Source organism: Protopterus annectens, chromosome 2.part1, assembly GCF_019279795.1.
Source record: "Protopterus annectens isolate FY-2018-M chromosome 2.part1, PAN1.0, whole genome shotgun sequence".
Classification (NCBI taxonomy): Eukaryota; Metazoa; Chordata; order Ceratodontiformes; family Protopteridae; genus Protopterus; species Protopterus annectens.
In genome coordinates this window covers 1,084,228,008-1,084,246,112 of record NC_056729.1, presented here as the reverse complement: position 1 = coordinate 1,084,246,112, position 18,105 = coordinate 1,084,228,008, and the positions used below count along the sequence as shown (strand labels likewise).

At 35.6% G+C, this 18,105-nt stretch overlaps 1 protein-coding gene across 1 annotated transcript in view; it reads left to right on the top strand.

The window, feature by feature from the left end:
• The window catches only part of LOC122794939 (location of vulva defective 1-like), a 707,924-nt gene that overhangs the window by 237 nt on the left and 689,582 nt on the right, over positions 1-18,105 (top strand). The window lies entirely within an intron of this gene.

Here is an 18,105-nt window from a genome sequence, read left to right as displayed (position 1 = left end):
TGCGCAATATTGTATGTATTATATCTACAGGTTAAATAATTAAGCAGTAAAAATTCACGCACACACACACACACACACACACACACACACACACACACACACACACACACACACACACACACACACGTGAGAGTGAGCTTGTGCAGCCACACCCCCACGCAAACATACATTCAAACATATAAATATATAGCTTTGGAATAAAACTTTATTTAATGAATATCAGAAGGAAGAATAATGTCTTTGAGCACTGTGAATGCCACCAAAATGTATTCTCAGTGGAACAGATTCCAAAAGAAAGTAGCGGACAAGGTAGCACACCAAAGGAAGACGTAAGTGTACCATTGGCAGATGAGATTTCATAATGCACACTAAAACAAGACCAAGTAATTATCTATTCGGTGTGGGATAATTGTGCACTCTGCACTTCTGCCAGATTCCAAACTGCAACAGGTGCACCCAATGCAATTTAAATGCAATGCAATACTTCACAGACAACTTCCTGAAAGCAATTTGCAGAAGCTGTGAAGGCTGCCAGCCTAGATAGATAGAATTTTATAGATAATTCTGTCCTCTGTAAATATTAATGTAAACCACAGGCTTGTTGTCTTAAATGGTAAAAATAGAGTTACATGTGGAACTGAAAAAATGTAACAACAGTACACTAAGTGTTTTTTCTGTGATGCCAGAACTGTACTACTGAATTATTTAAAGTATTTCTCTGTGATCTCTGAACACTTGACTAGCACTGTGTAGAAATAAGTATTGTCTTGTGTTTTTATTATTTATTATTAAATATTTTTAAACCTTTCAACTGTGGCTGTTTTGTAGAGATAAATTAAGCTCTTTAGAGTACTTGCATGCCTTTGGTAAAATTGTACAAAGCCACTCTTATAGCTTTAGCCGTGGGTTATACTACCAATTGGATAATAATATTGCACAGTAATAATTGGACACCCTTTGAAGGGCCTTTGAGTAGCTGATAAATATTAATGGGTGGTGGCAAGTGGTACTACTGTATAGTCTGGGTAAAAGAGGCATAGCTGAAGAACTTGTACCAGCTTTCTCCAGGAGTGTCTGTGTGGCTGTAAAAACTCTTCTCAAAGCATGTGTGTGTGTGTGTGTGTGTGTGTGTAGTAATAGAAAAATAGAGTTACATATGTGGAACTGCAAAAAAAATGTAACAACGGTACATTCTGCTGTAAGGAAGCTAAGTCAATCATTTTATGACTGTCTTTGATCTTTAAAGTTGGCTCCAGCCAGTCTAGATTAAGACATTCTTTCTATTGTTTTAACCAAGAGTTAAATTGCTAGATTTAAACATGCAAACATATTTTTATTGATTTGCTTCCTTACCAGCTGCAAGATAACAAAAGGAGATGTTAAAAATGTAAATGTAGTTTCTGTTAGCCTGGGAACCCAGGGACGTGTGAAGAATGATGTAATGGGAACCAGGAATATGATTTCAAAAACAGAGAGAAACAGGGGCATTAAGCATTTTTGTCTTGACCATCCAACTCATCAACACTCTGCCTGTATTCTATATGTAAGTTTATCTTAGACTCATGTTTTCTCTTAGAAATAGCTAGAAACTAAAATGTTTAGACTGTTTTTTCTGTGCTGTCAGAACTGTACTACTGAATTATTTTAAGTATTTCTCTGTGATCTCTGAACTCTTGACTAGCACTGTTTATAAAGAAGTATTATCTTGTGTTTTTATTATTTATTATTAAATATTTTTAAACCTTTAAACTGTGGCTGTTTTTGTAGAGATAATTTAAGCTCTTTAGAGTACTTACATGCCTTTGGTAAAATTGTACAAAGCCACTCCTATAGCTTTAGCCGTGGGTTATACTACCAATTGGATAATAATATTGCACAGTAATAATTGGGCACCCTTTGAAGGGCCTTTGAGTAGCTGATAAATATTAATGGGTGGTGGCAAGTGGTACTACTGTATAGTCTGGGTAAAAGAGGCATAGCTGGGAAACTTGTGCCAGCTTTCTCCAGGAGTGTCTGTGTGGCTGTATAAACCCTTCTCAAAGTGTGTGTGTGTGTGTGTGTGTGTGTGTGTGTGTGTGTGTGTGTGTGTGTGTGTGTGTGTGTGTGTGTGTGTGTGTGTAGTAATAGAACAATAGAGTTACATATGTGGAACTGCAAAAAAATGTAACAATGGTACACTCTGCTGTAAGGAAGCTAAATCAAGCATTTTATGACTATCTTTGATCTTTAAAGTTGGCTCCAGCCAGTCTAGATTAATACATTCTTTCTATTGTTTTAACCAAGAGTTAAATTGCTAGATTTAAACATGCAAGCATACTTTTATTGATTTGCTTCCTGACCAGCTGCAAGATAACAAAAGGAAATGTTAAAAATGTAAATGTAGTTTCTGTTAGCCTGGGAACCCAGGGACGTGTGAAGAATGATGTAATGGGAACCAGGAATGTGATTTTAAAAACAGAGAGAAACAGGGGCATTAAGCATTTTTGTCTTGTCCATCCAACTCATCAGCACTCTGCCTGTGTTCTATATGTAAGTTTATCTTAGACTTGTGTTTTCTCTTAGAAATAGCTAGAAACTAAAATGTTTAGACTGTGTTTTTTCTGTGCTGTCAGAACTGTACTACTGAATTATTTTAAGTATTTCTCCATGATCTCTGACCTCTTGACTAGCACTGTGTAGTAAGAAGTATTATCTTGTGTGTTTATTATTTATTATTAAATATTTTAAACCTTTTAACCGTGGCTGTTTCTGTAGAGATAATTTAAGCTCTTTAGAGTACTTGCATGCCTTTGGTAAAATTGTAGAAAGTCACTCCTATAGCTTTAGCCATGGGCTATACTATCAATTGGATTATAATATTGCACAGTAATAATTGGACACCCTTTGAAGGGCCTTTGAGTGGCCGAAAATATTAATGGGTGGAAGCAAGTGGTACTACCGTATAGTCTGGGTAAAAGGGGCACAGCTGGAGAACTTGTGCCAGCCTTCTCCAGGAGTGTCTGTGTGGTTGTATAAACTCTTCTCAAAGTGTGTGTGTGTGTGTGTGTGTGTGTGTGTGTGTGTGTGTGTGTGTGTGTGTGTGTGTGTGTGTGTGTGTGTGCATGTGTGTGCACGTGTGTGTGTGTGTGTGTGTCAGCTGCTTGGGCAGGGACACGAAGCATTGGTTGGAGAGAGAAGGTGCTGGAGGTTTTAGCTTGTCCACTAGGCTGAGATCTGGACCCTATAGCTGTGCCAGTGGGGAGTCTTATTGGGGACCTGGAGAGCAAGGGAGTGACAACCCCCTGACTGACTGTGATCTCTGTGTGATTTTAAGGGAAATTACACTTTACTGTGTGTATTTGTTATCCTTTCCTCCTATATGAGACACCCCTCACTGGTGTTAGTGGTGAGGATTGAGGCTCCTTGATTGTTGGGCCAGGTCACAAGTGCCATAGAAGCCATATGTGCTGAATATTAATGCAAATATAATAATATTAAATATAATTTATTAATAATTTAGTAATAATTAATAATTTATCATGTATTATTTATTAATGTATAATTAACCTGGGTTTTTGTAACCACTTACCCTAAAAACTATAATCATCTTAATGACATATTTCTTTTTATACACCTTGAAATAGTTATGTTATATATCAGTTACACAGGGGCTGGAGCCAAGATGGACAATTAATAGCAGTAGTTTCTCAGAGCTTCATGGAACTAATATAAAAAACAGGAAATAACTTATTTTATTTTAGCAAAAATATATAGAATTGATAGAGGAAAGTATAAACTATATTATTAGTAAATTTGGTGAACTTAGGAAAGTTTTTTTGCTGTCAAATTATAATGGAGAATATATAATTTGTGGAGATGAGCACTTTGAAGACTTCTCATTCTGACATGGCTTTAAAAAAACAGAAATGCAGCTTGTAACATCTGCTCTACAAGAACTCTCACTAAAATGGATGATTTTTAAGGAGAATTTACAAAACTTCAAGAAAAATTGTCAGAAACAGATTCTCTCAAGGAATTTATATAGCAGCATTGAACCAGAAAAACACACAATTAAAACTATATAATTTAACATGACCTGCCATTTCATCTCAATAAATTTCAAGTATTCATCTACTGGACTCTCTCTTTGTCCCAGGTCTACATGGTCTATAACAGAAAACCTGAAAAAATAGTCAGAAAATTATTGTATATGCCTATATAAAGCATTATTTACATTTTTTTGGCAATGTCATAACAATGTTGGTAAATTCTCTGTTTGATGGCCATTTTGGTTTTCCCAACATAGAAGCCATCACAGACCTGGCACACCCCAAGATATACTACCCCTTTAGAGTAACAGTAATATGTTTTCTTTGGTCTGACTTTTCCAAAGTTGCTAATAGTAACACCTTCTGTGTCCAATATGTTTCTGCATTGGGAGCATCTACCACATTTGTAACTACCTCCACTCTCATTCAGGGAGTTTGTCCCTTCCAATAATCCCTTAAAGGACACCTATTTCTTGTAAACTATATTCGGTGTCATACCTAAGGTAGTAGCCACACCTGGGTCCAGACTAAAATATCCCAGTGCCTATGAATGATGTCTCTAATGTCATAGAAGTCAATATTGTATGGTAATACCATCACTTTTCCAAACCCAGGTTCAGTAATGTTGTCCCTTACTTCCAATAAATTGAGATCAATACTCAACAAGCTGTGGTACACACCCTCCCTTCTCTTAAACTTTACTTCATCCATGATGTTCTTGATAAATACTTCAGGATAACCTCTCTGAACCAACATACCATGCAGCACTGTACATTCACTTACAAAGTCATCCCAGATGGATATCATCCTGACCAATCTAACGTATTGACCCTTTACCAATGCTTTCTTCTGGTGGATGGGGTGCCAGCTGCTGAAATGCAGCAAAGAGTTGGAATAAGTAGGCTTTCTATATAAAAAGGATGAAAAAAGTTTATGATCATAGTCCTTTTTAATAGTAACATCTAAATAATTCAATCTATCCTTGTCGACTACCATAGGAAATTTCAAAAAGGTGGTTGCGTTATTTATGTATTCAAAAAACTCTTCCAATTTTTCCATCCCATCCTTCCAGAATAATACAATATCATCCAAATAGCATCCATACAGTGCCCGGGATTCTCTGTAAATGGAACCAAGGATATAAAGGTTCTCTCACTGGGACAACAATATATTTGCAAATAATGGGGAGCAGTAGGCCCCCATTGCCAGCCTTTGTGTTTGCCTGAAAAGTTGCCCCTCAAAAACCAAAAAAATTGTTTTCTAACACCATTTCCATGCATGTTCTTAAAGTACCTATGGTATTGTAATCAAAATCAGTGTTAGTGACCAAATAGTCTGAGAACAAATCTAATCCCTGTTCATGTGGTATAACAGAGAATAAGTCACATATATCAATAGTGACCATCAGTAACCCATTATCATAAAGTTTCTGCTTTATTTTAGACAAAAAGTCTCAAGAATCTTTAAATAAGTAAGGCCTTGTGTTCACAACATGCTTCACTTTGGAATCAATGTTGTTCATCTTTTTGGCTTTTCCTGGTTAGGCGTCACCCCAGTGGAACTCCGGTCTGCTAATAATTGGCAGTAGATTTTCATGAACGCCGAGGTGCCAGTTCGATGTCCAACCTTCAACAAAGGTGCACCCTTACGCATGTCTTTTGAACGCCACCCAATTGCAGGGAGGACATGCAGACTCCACACGGAAGGCCTCCCAGCACTCCAGCCAAAAATCGAACAGGAGAACCTCTTGCTTTGAGGCAACAATGCTACCGCTGCACCACTGCAGATATTTCTATAGAGAAGGTCTTCAATGCCTTGGCATCAACTATTGGATATAGTGGGAGTCTGGTAATATTTTTGTGAATTTTAGGGATCCTGAAAATTGTAGGGATCCATGGATGTGCAGTGTACAAAAAGGTATGTGCCTCTATCGTGATTTGCCCATTTAATAACAGATCTTCCAACCCCAGATCAATATTCTGGTAGGCTAGATTCAATTCATTACGAGAAACTATTACATATTTATCGCTGTACAAAATCTCCAACATTTTGTTTATGTAATAATTCACATCCATAATTACCAGGCCTCCACCCTTGTCGGGTTTCATTACCCTAATCTGTTTATTAGTAATAATTTGCTGTAATAGCTTGTTCTCATCTACTGTTAGGTTCTGTACTTTAATTTCACTGGGATACTTGTTCAATTTCCTGATTGCTTGACTCACACAGCTTCTCAAAAATGTGCACCATTGCATGTGCAGGCGGTATAAAGGTACTAGGTCTTTTTGTATTCTTTTATCTATTTGAAAAGGTATATTCCTTGAAATCCAATCCAAGGTTCCACTTCCTACAATAAACTTTGAGCTGTATAAGCGTTTCAACAACATTTGCCTTTTTTGTTGGAACAAAATTGAGCCTTTTTTCAAATAAATTGGCTCATTCTGTTCCAATGTTATTCTGACTCAAATTGTAAATTTTAAAGTCATTCAACCTGTTTGAAATGATGTTGCAAAGCTCCCCATCCACACTGTGTTCATTAGGGGTCAGTTCCTCCTGTAACAACCGTGGGTAAATCCAGCATTACCCACACCCAGAAGTGGGTTATTGCTATTATCCAATGACATTATTTAAGAAAAAAATACTTACTTTTCTTAAATAATGGCATTGCATAATGCCTCCGTGCTGCTCTTCCACAGCTGTCTGGTATTCTGTGGCAGTTCTGATGTACTGCGCATGTGTATGCTTATGCAGTACATCAAAGCTGTGGGTGGAAGCAAAGGAGAAAGCAAGATCTCCGTTGCTTTTTACAAAGTGTCTCGCTATGTTAAAGGAGTTTAACATAGAGAGACAGCTTTAAAAATAGCAACGGAGGATCTCTGTTGCTTTTTTACAAGTTGTCTCACTATGTTAAACCCATTTAGCATAGCGAGACAGCTTTAAAAAAAGGAAAGGAGAAAGGAAGATCTCCATTACTTTTTTTAAAGCTGTCTCGCTATGTTAAACTCCTTTAACATACTGAGACAGTTTCTAAAAAGCAAAGGAGATCTTGCATTCTCCATTGCTGTAAAAAAAAAAAAAAAAAAAAAAAAAGACATACTAATGGAAAAATCCAGGCGACCAGACCTTTTTCCATTAGTATAAGTCTGATTTACAATGTGCATACTGACCAATCAGTGTGCACATTTTGGAATATTAATGGGGGGTCATTGTATAATCTCTGTTATACCACATGAACAGGGATTAGAGTGGTTCTCTGACTATTTGGTCACTAACACTGATTTTGACTACAGTACCTTAGGTACTTTAAATACATGCATGAAAATGGTGTTAGAAAACAATTTTTTTTGTTTTTGAGGGGCAACTTTTCAAGCAAATACAAGGGGTGGCAATGGGGACCTGCTGTGCCCCAGTATTTGCAAATATAGTGTTGTCCCAATGTGAGAACCTTTATATCCTTGGTTCCATTCACAGAGAATCCTGGGCACTGTACAGATGCTATTTGGATGATATTGTTTTATTTTGGAAGGATGGGATGGAAAAATTGGAAGAGTTTTTTGACTACATAAATAACACAACCACCTTTTTGAAATTTACTATGGTAGTTGACAGGAATAGATTGAATTATTTAGATGTTACAATAAAAAAGGACTATGACCATAAACTTTTTTCATTCTTGTTATATAAAAACATACTTATTCCATATCTTTGCTGCATTTCAGGAGCTGGCAGCCCACCCACCAGAAGAAAGCATTGGTAAAGGGTCAATACATTAGAATGATCAGGATGATATCCATCTAGGATGACTTGATGAATGTACAGTGCTGCAGGGTATGTTGGTTCAGAGAGGTTATCCTGAAGTATTTAACAAGAATAACATGGATGAAGTAAAGTTTAAGAGAAGGCAGGGTGTGTGCCATAGCTTGTTGAGTATTGATCTCAACTTATTGGAAGGAAGGGACAACGTTATTGAACCTGGGTTTGAAAGAGTGATGGTATTACCATACAATACCAACTTCTATGACATTAGTGACATCATTCATAGGCACTGGGATATTTTTAGTCTGGACCCAGGGGTGGCTACTACCTTAGGTATGACACCGAAGATAGTTTACAAGAAAGAGTGTCCTTTAAGGGATTATTGGAAAGGACAAACTCCCTGAATGAGACTGGAGGTAGTTACAAATGTGGTAGATGCCCTAATGCAGACACATATTGGACACAGAAGGTGTTACTATTAGGAACTTTGGAAAAGTTAGAACAAAGAAAAAATATTACTGTTACTCTAAACGGGTAGTATAGCTTGGGTTTTGCCAGGCCTGTGATGGCTTCTATGTTGGGAAAACCAAGAGGGCCATCAAACAGAGAATTTACCAACATTGTTATAACATAGCCAACAAAAATGTAAATAATGCTTCATATAGGCATATACAAGAATTCCCTGACCATTTTTTCAAGTTTTCTGCTATAGATCATATAGACCTGGAACAAAGAGAGTGTCCAGTAGATGAATACTTGGAATTTATTGAGATGAAATGGCAGGTCATGTTAAATTCTATAGTTCTTCCTGTTTTGAATGATAAAATAACACTTTCCCCTTTTTAAAACTTAAATCCATGTATTTAATATAATGGTCATGTAACTGTTTTATTTTTATGTAATATTACTGTTTGTATTGCCAGCAGGTTAATAGTTAACCTAGTTTTAAAACTTTGTAGCAGGGGTGGGGACTACTGTGTATTAAATAATTAAGACTTTGTGTGGTGTATTAATTCATTCTGAAGAAGTCTGTGTACAAGAAAGATGAAAGCGCTAAATAAAGTCTTTTACTTGGATTATTGCTGCTGTCTTGGAGTTGGTTCACTCATTTTTGTTGTTTCCTTGTATGTTTTATGCCACAAGGTTTTTAAATGGTTACAAGTTATGTTTCCTGTAGAGTTTAATGTTAAAGTCCTGTTTTTTCTCTCATTGGCATTCAATGTCATTTTACTGTTTGGAAGTATATGACAGTTAAACTTTGCATTTGTTACTGTAAATAAACAGACTTTGTGACACAGTTAAAGTGAGGTCAGGAAACTGTACTGTGTAGAGTGCTGGGTGGGAAAATGTCAGTTTAAAATCTAAGAAGTGAAGCTTTCTTAACTCATGACACCATGCATTCTCTGCGTTCAGATCAGATTACATTACATCTACTGTGTATATGCAAGCTTAATTGGGAATGTCAAGTCTCTGATTGGTTAATATAGCATAGCAGGCTTATTTTACAAGAATTATGAGCTACACTGTCTGCAAACCTAGTGACTATATTTTCTGATCAAATATATACAGAGATGTTATTTTTTTTCTTGTAAGCAGTTAATTATAGCTACTATTTCTAGTGAATATAATGGTGTTTTTTTATAAATAGATCTTTATAAATAACTTTTCTATGCAGTTAGCAAGTGTTTGGTATATGCTTATACATTTACAGGAAATGCTTATGAATAATGGTAATAACTGTAAGGATACTCAAACACCATACTAAATCCTAGCAAATATATGTATGAATAATTCTGATTGAAATATGATTACTTTGCATTTAATATGTTGATTTCCTTATTGTATCCTAGATATTATTAATATTTCAGATGTCATGTTTTCAGTTATTATAAAGTCATGTCTTTTAGTATATTAGCACTTAATGACAGGGAAAGTAATATATATGACTTGTGATAACACAACAAACAAGTTATGAGTTTCAGTATTACCCTATTACTATGGTAGATATATACAGCTATCTCTATCTTAATTTTGTCTTTTGAGTAATTCACTTTTAAGACCTGTTATCCATAGTAAGTTTTATATAAATAATGTTTTTTACTAATTTTTGTCATTTTAACTGATGCTAGTTAATTATTATTGATTTTAGTCAAGTTATTTAAACATCTGCTATTCCAAAAGTTTAGGAGTTAATTAAGGACAGATATGTCTTATGGAATATTTCTAAAAATCTGTGTTAACATCTTTTAGGAATGACACACACTCACTATGTGCTAACACCCAATTCTTGTGAAGTTTTTATTTAGTGGGAGTTTGTCATAATAAGATTTATTTAGAGGGTAAGTAAATATAAATGCTAAAAGATTCTTTGATTTGTTCTGCCATTTTTAAGTTTTTATTAGAACTAATACAGATGACATGCTTAGGTATTTTGAGCAATCATTTAGATTGTTAATAAAGCTAATGTTTCCTTAGTCTATAAAACACTAAATTCAGATTATATATATCCTAATATTCTCTTGCTTCCTTAGTGAATAATTACTGTATAAATGTTTAATGTTTCTAATAATAGTGTATGTAACTCATCTCTAAAACCTAACTGGAATTAATATCTGATTCATTGTTTATCACTATTTTTCTCTTAATTTATAATATATTCTCCATTTTTTACTTTGTTTTCATGGGCTCAAACCAACAAAGGTTGATGGTTGGGATAGATAATCTAACAGATTTAGTTTTGTGTGCTAGACTAGGAATGAATCTCATTCCATGTATAGGGTGTATTAAAGTTTATATCAGAGTGAAATATGCAATTTTTTTGTTATTTAACTGTTTTTCTAGTTGCCTGATACAATTGTTTTACTTTTATCTTTCATGAGGAAAGTTATTTGGATTAAGATAAATAGAAATACAACAAGTGATATTATATTGTCTATTCAGGAATAGTATTATGTATACAGGATTCTATTAATACAAGTTCCTTTATTATTTGTGATCTTTAAAGAATTCTGATATGGATTTAACTTTGATATCCTTATATACTAATGGCTTAAACAACCCATATAAGAGAGCCAACCTACTAAGGTATCTTAAACTAAACAAGGCTCAAGTAATTTGTCTCCAAGAGACACACTTTAAAATAAATGACACATTTATGTGGGACCCTAAGGAATATACAATACTTGCTCAATCTTCTTATAAAAATAAGACCAGAGGAGTAACAATTCTATGGAAAAAGACTTTCTTTGTTGCTGTGTCTTTCGGCTTTTCCCGGTTAGGGTTCGCCACAGTGGAACTCCGGTCCGCTAATGACTGGCAGTAGATTTTTACGTGCCGAGTTGCCAGCTCTGACGCACAACCTTCAATGAAGGTACGCCCATTTACGCATGTCTTCACACAGAAGACGCTCTAGCTGAGAATTGAACAGGACAGCGTCTTACTGTGAGGCGACAACGCTACCGCAGCACCACCACTGCAGCTGGAAAAAGACTTTCTTAAATTGCCAAATCATTTACAAACATGTAGATAAGGGGCAGCCATGGTGGTGCAGCGGCTAGCGTTGCTGCCTCACAACAAGAGGTTCTCTGGTTCGATTCTTGGCTGGGGTGCCTTCTGTGCAGAGTCTGCATGTCCTCCCTGTGGTCGCATGGGTTTCCTCCAGCTGCTCCAGTTTCCTCCCACATCCCAAAGACATGCTGTAGGTGGATTGGACACTCCAAATTGGCCCTAGGTGTTATTGAGTGTGTGTGTGTGTGTGTGTGTGTGTGTGTGTGTGTGTGTGTGTGTGTGTGTGTGTGTGTGTGTGTGTGTGTGTGCACCTTCTGTGGAAGGTTGGGTGCAGGGCTGGCACCTCGGCACCGTAAAACTCCACTGCAAATCATGAGTGGATGGGTAATCTACTGTGGCGACCCCTATCCGGGAAAAAGCTGAAAGAAGAAGAAAGATTTACAAACATGTAGATAATGATGGACTTGTGTCCTTAGTTATACTTAAGTTTAATAATAGAATTTGGACCATGGTTAATTTATACTGGTTCCTGGGTATGGGAGTTGGACTAGCTAAGAAACACTTATACTTTATTACAACTACTTCTAAAGGTAATATTATAGTAGGAGGTGATTTCAATTGTATCACAGATATTACAGAAATTACCAGTAGGAACTATCCTAGACTATTGTCCTCAGCCAAACAGTTAAAAAAATGGACAGAAATGTTTAAATTAAAAGACACCTTTAATGCTTTGGGACCAAATTATTTAATATTCTCACACCAGGACTATAGACGTGGTACCCAAACTAGAGTAGATAAAATTTATATCTCACAAGATCTTTATTCTAAAATCTTGAATTTTTCAATATAACCTTGTCCCTTTTCAGATCATAATTCCCTGTTATTAACAATACACTTGAAATTCAATCAGTTATTACTTCAAGGATTCCTTTATATATCACAAAAAATAAAGACTTTAAATAAATCTTGGATAACTTCTGAACTTCATTTTTTCTTAGAGATTAATTATAAACCTGAAGCAAACACAGTTATAGTTTGGGATTCTTTTAAGGCCTATCTATATAGTGAAATCATTAGCTGGTACAAAAATAAAATTAAAGAATGGGACTCAGAGTTACAGCAACTCTAAAATCAAATATTATCTCTTAAATCTAATAAAAACTTAACTGCTACAGATAATAAGAGGAAAACAGAAGAAGCAAATAAGAAATACAATGAAATATTACCCCATAAAACTAATTTAGCTATGGAAAACTGAAATTAAATTCTTATGCTACCTCTCCTAAGCATCTTCATAACTTAGCTATGAAAGTTAAGATACAATCAAAAATTAATAACATTAATAGTATCTTTCATGAAGGGAAAAGGAAAATAGTCTCAGACATAGGGGACATTCTGGAGGCTTTTAAGTATCATTATGCAGAGCATCATAAAGATAAAATAAGTACAAATGAGTGTGAGAAGTTAGAGAATATAGTTCCCACCATAACAAGAATTCCTGAAGAACTTAAGTTAGATCTACAAAAACCTATTTCTCAAAAGGAAATTATAGATGGGATTAAAGGAAGTAAGTCTAATAAAGCACCTGGATTAGATGGCTTAATTATTGAAATTTATAGATTGTTCCCTTCTTCTATAATCTCTCTCCTTCATAAAACCTTTCTTGAAGTTCAAACATTAGCAAATGTTCCTCCTTCTTGGAGATATTCTCTAATTTCCCCTATATTAAAAGAGAATAAGGACCCTAATCATTGTAACTCATATAGACTAAGTTCTTTGTTGAAAAATGATTATAAACTATTTATGTCCATTATGGTCAATAGATTGAAAATACCCATATCTAAAAACAATTAATGAAGATTAAACTGGTTTCATACATAACAGACATACACAGGATAATATTAAAAGAGTATTAACTCTGATAGATTACCTCAATAGAGGAAACCATGAAACACTGATAATAAGTCTAGATATTCAAAAGGCCTTTGACTCCTTAAATTGGGGTTATTTATTTAAAGTCTTACAGTTAGTTGAGCCCCCCCCTTTTTTTATAACAATGATAAAGAAAATCTATGAAAATAATCTAGCATATGTGAAATTAGGTCCCTTTACTTTCAAAGCAATCCAAATCACTAGAGGTACTAGACAAGGATCTCCCATGACCCCTATCCTATTTGCTCTGGCCATAGATATACTTGCCATTTTAATACATAATAACCCAAAGATAAGAGGTATAAATATATATGACCAATATATTTCTAAAATAATGATGTTTGCTGATGATGTCTTACATAACTTACCCAACTCTAAGGAAGTGTTATGTAAAGTGGATACAGTAACAACAAAATTCCAAAAAATCGCAGGACTTTCCTTCAACAAATCTAAATCAAAATATTTATTATTAAATAAAAAAGGACATACAGGTTCCAGTTAATCATATTATTGGAAACCAAGTTTCAACTCTAGACTATTTAGGAATTGTCCAATGCAAGAATATAGATGAAATCTTACAGCTTAACTATGCTAAACCCATAGACTTAATCAAGACATTAATAAGCAAATGGCATAATTTGTTTATAACATTTGATGACGGGTTACAACTGATAAAAATTGTTTTGTTACCTAAAATATTATATATAGCACAAGCCCTTATATGTCCACCAGGAAAGAAAATCCTTAAAGAAATCACTTCAATTCTGATGAAATTCCTATGGTACCCCAAAAGAAATAGAGTGGCATATTCTCATTATATCAGAAAATGGGAACAAGGGGGTTAAAATTCCCAGAGATTGAAACTTATTTAAAGATATATATAATTAAAATAATGATGAATTGGATGCATACTAGATACTCTTCCAACTGGAAATAGTTACACTCCATTATACTAATGAATGAAAATTGTTTATCAAAACATGCTTTGGTAACTGACAAAGATAACAAGATATGTCACTATTTAAGTTTAAATATGCAGTATAGTACAACAAAATTAACCAACACTAATACACAATATTTTTGATGTGTTTAGAAAATTAAGTAACACACATTTAGATATAAACCTGTGGCATAGATTTATAATACCATTTACTATTACAAGGGATTTCCCTGATACATAGAAGGATTTTTGGTTTACGGGAAAATAATAACCTATTTTGTTGGTTGCAATGCGTTGAAAACCAACAAGCTTTGAACACACAAAGTATATTGTCAATCTATGGCCTATCCCCAAATGGCTGGTTGGTTCTTCAGAGTGTTACAGCATACACTAAGGATCTGTGTAGAATAATACATAACTCATCCTTCAAAACCATACCAAAAATTATAAACTGGATTTTTGGAATTCTATATAATATCAATGTTAAGAATGAATTATCATATCTATATAACACTTTGTCTATAAGACATCTACTAAAGATTCCTACAGGCAATACCTCACTAAAGGGTTTTAAGTATTATTATCAATGGAAGATAAAACAAACATTTTATTTTCAGTTAAACTAACTTCTTACTCACAATTCTGGAGGATGTTTCATTGGAAATTTCTGCACAGATCCTTTTTGACACCTGAGAAACTCTCAAAAATTAACCATTCAAACAGCAAGTTATGTTGGAGATGTCATCTGTCCTGTTGGCTGGTGTCATATTTTTTATGACTGTACTAATATTAAACCATATTGGAATGAGATTAACAAATTTCTTCAGCTATGTATACTGATATATTTGTTTTGACAAAGTCCTTAATTTTATAGAATGTTGTTAATAGTAATAATATGAAGAAATATGACCTGTATTTGTTAGCAATAGCCAGAAAATGTATAACTAGAAGATGGAACTCTAAAGTAGCACCCACAATGGAGGAATTCCTATCATCACTGAAGAAATGCACACTAATGGTGAAAAGAACTAAAGAGTTAGGAACTTTTCCTAAGCCATTCGTTAATAGTCCGTGGAGGAAAGTTTTGAATTTGATTGATACCCTACAGATGGAACCAAACTCTTCCTAACTATCATAGTTCATATATTAACTTATTATTTAACTACAAATGTTTGTATCTGAATCCTTTTTGTCAGGCTGAATGTAAATAATGTAAATAGTTATTGAATGCTATGACTGTATTAAATTATTGTGTTAGTTCATCAAAATAAAAATCATTTGAGTAAAAAAAATAGTTATGCTATACTCCTGATTATTGACACTGTATAACATTCTATTGCTACTTAATGCCTTGTAATATTCATGTAACATTGCTGTTTAATTCTAATTTATAATGGAAACTGTATAATATGTTGGAGCTTTTCTTCCCGGGCCTCTGCTGAAAAAGGGCTCTTCAGCTCAGATGCAGATTTCACAAATGTAACATTAAAAAATGCAACTGGCATTTAATGCACTAAAGGAGGCTGAGGTAGTGCAAGCTATAACATAAAATGATCTGCAAAGGCATTTCAGAAGGCAATGATATGGATGCAGAGCCAGGCTGCAATGAAGGCAGCTCTCTGAACAGGAAGTAATAGATAGATACCGATTAGATAGAAAGATGGTCCAGGATGTGTTCATCACACATATGCTTACAGTGTGTGTGGGTTAAGCCAGTATCAGTAGAAACAAGTGTGCCTAAATCTAGGTATACTGGTCTATGAGACATTTCAGTGGCATATGGGACATGCTGTAGGAGTCTCTCAGACATGTGCCGGTCACATTCTCACACAGTTCCTGGCAGCAATGTGTACCAAGGTGGATGAATATATCCATTTCCCAGCAATAGCCATGGAGGCATGGAATGTCAAGCAACAGTTCTGTGCCAAAGCCAACTTCCTACATGTCCTTGGTGCAATACACTGTATCTGCACCCTAATCAAAACACCATCTGTACCTGATGCTGAATGGTACATTGATGGAAATGGTGGCGATTGCTCTATTTTCAGGTAGTGTGCTCTGGAGATGGCCTCATTACTAATATCATGGCAGCACACACCAGTAGTAAGCATGATGTAGAAATATGGAGGGTAAATGCCTTGATGTCTGCTTTCCAACATGGTGAAATAATGGAGGAGCTCCTACTAGGAAAGTACATGACCACTTCTCTAAGGTAAGTAGTAGATAAACATTGACACAGAAAGGAAGATGATCAAATGATCAAATATTCTTTCTCATCAGCCTGAAAACAGTTGACTGCAGTTATTCACTGAAACCTTGTCTAATAACACCAAAGAGAGACCCATCAACTCCTGCTGAGGATGTCTACAACATAGTACACACCATGAAACACCATCAAGAGTGTGTTTGGCATGCTGAAAGCTAGATTCAGAAGTCTGAATACATCCAGGGGTGCACTACAATACACACAAGCAAAGGCATCCCAGCCGGTCTTCCTGTGTCCTATGGTTCAAAACATAACATCAAAACATGGTCTCCTGCCTTCTGCAGGTGTGGGTGATCTACCCCAAGAACCACAGATATCTGATACTGAGCTTTCAACACTGTCACAGGATGATCAGTATAACACAGGGGTGAGAAGAAATAGGCTTAGATGATGGTGGATGTAACCATATGTCCTGGCTCAGGCAACACGGCAGTACCTGACACACATCTTTGAATCATGATAAGCCATGCATACAAATGTAAACAGACCGAGCAGTGATGCTCATGTGTTGCCCCACAACAGCAGCAAAGAGCACAACTAATGGTAAGACCCAATTAGTTGTTCACACTGAACATCATCCACAACAGAACCATATGATATATATGTAAGGACATATAGACAACACTCAGCAAGGAGCACATCTGGATGTATACAGAGGAAACATCACCACAACAAGTCTATCTGCAAGGTACATCAAACAGGACCACAAAGGCAAAGGTGTGGCAGGCATGAGATGCACACAACAGAAGGTGTAGTAGTAGTACAGGTATGATATCATCATGCAGGTAACTAACATGGGAATGTAGCATTGGAATAGCCAGTACCACAAGCCATCTAGGTCCATGCAATATATGTGAATGTATAGGTACAAACATGAATGAAAAGCAGGGGCTGTACACTGACATCAGAGCATCATACGTAGCATTGTGTGATGTGTAACAGTGTGAAGCAACACAGTAAACAGCATACAGCAGCATCAGTAATTACAAACATCCCAAGGACCAGTCAAAGTGGAAAAAAAAAGCCTCACATCCCAGGCCTTACATGGAATGTCACACAGAAGGCAATGCTTTGATGCACAGTTTATTGCTATAACATGACTCAGTTAGAGTTAAGAATATGTTCAATCAGTCAGAGCATCAAACAAAGTGACTAGACAGCAGACATGGAACATGCAGCTATGTTAGGGATGTAGCAATAAAGGTATCTACCTGTGTGTGTGTGTGTGTGTGTGTGTGTGTGTGTGTGTGTGTGTGTGTGTGTGTGTGTGTGCCTGTGTGTGTGCGTGTGTGCTTATGTGTGTGCGTGTGTGCCTGTGTGGAATCAGTGAGATACGGGAAGACACACTTAGGAACTACAGCTCAGAATGGGGGTACAGAATGTAAACAGGTCCTTAGAAGTGCAATGAGTGCTGAGGGTGTAGTGGTACCATATTAGATTGCCATAAGTAACACAGGTATACAAACAGAGGCATACATGCAGACAACATGGAAATGTTTAATGTGGCAATCAATTATGGATAACTAGGATAACTTGCTGTTAACCATTTAAATGTGTGCTATATGACAAATAGAAACAGATGCAAAAATAAAAGTATGATGATCATCATACAAAGCATTGATGCTGTCAGTATCTGTACTAACATATACTAATGATTAATAAGTACTACATTT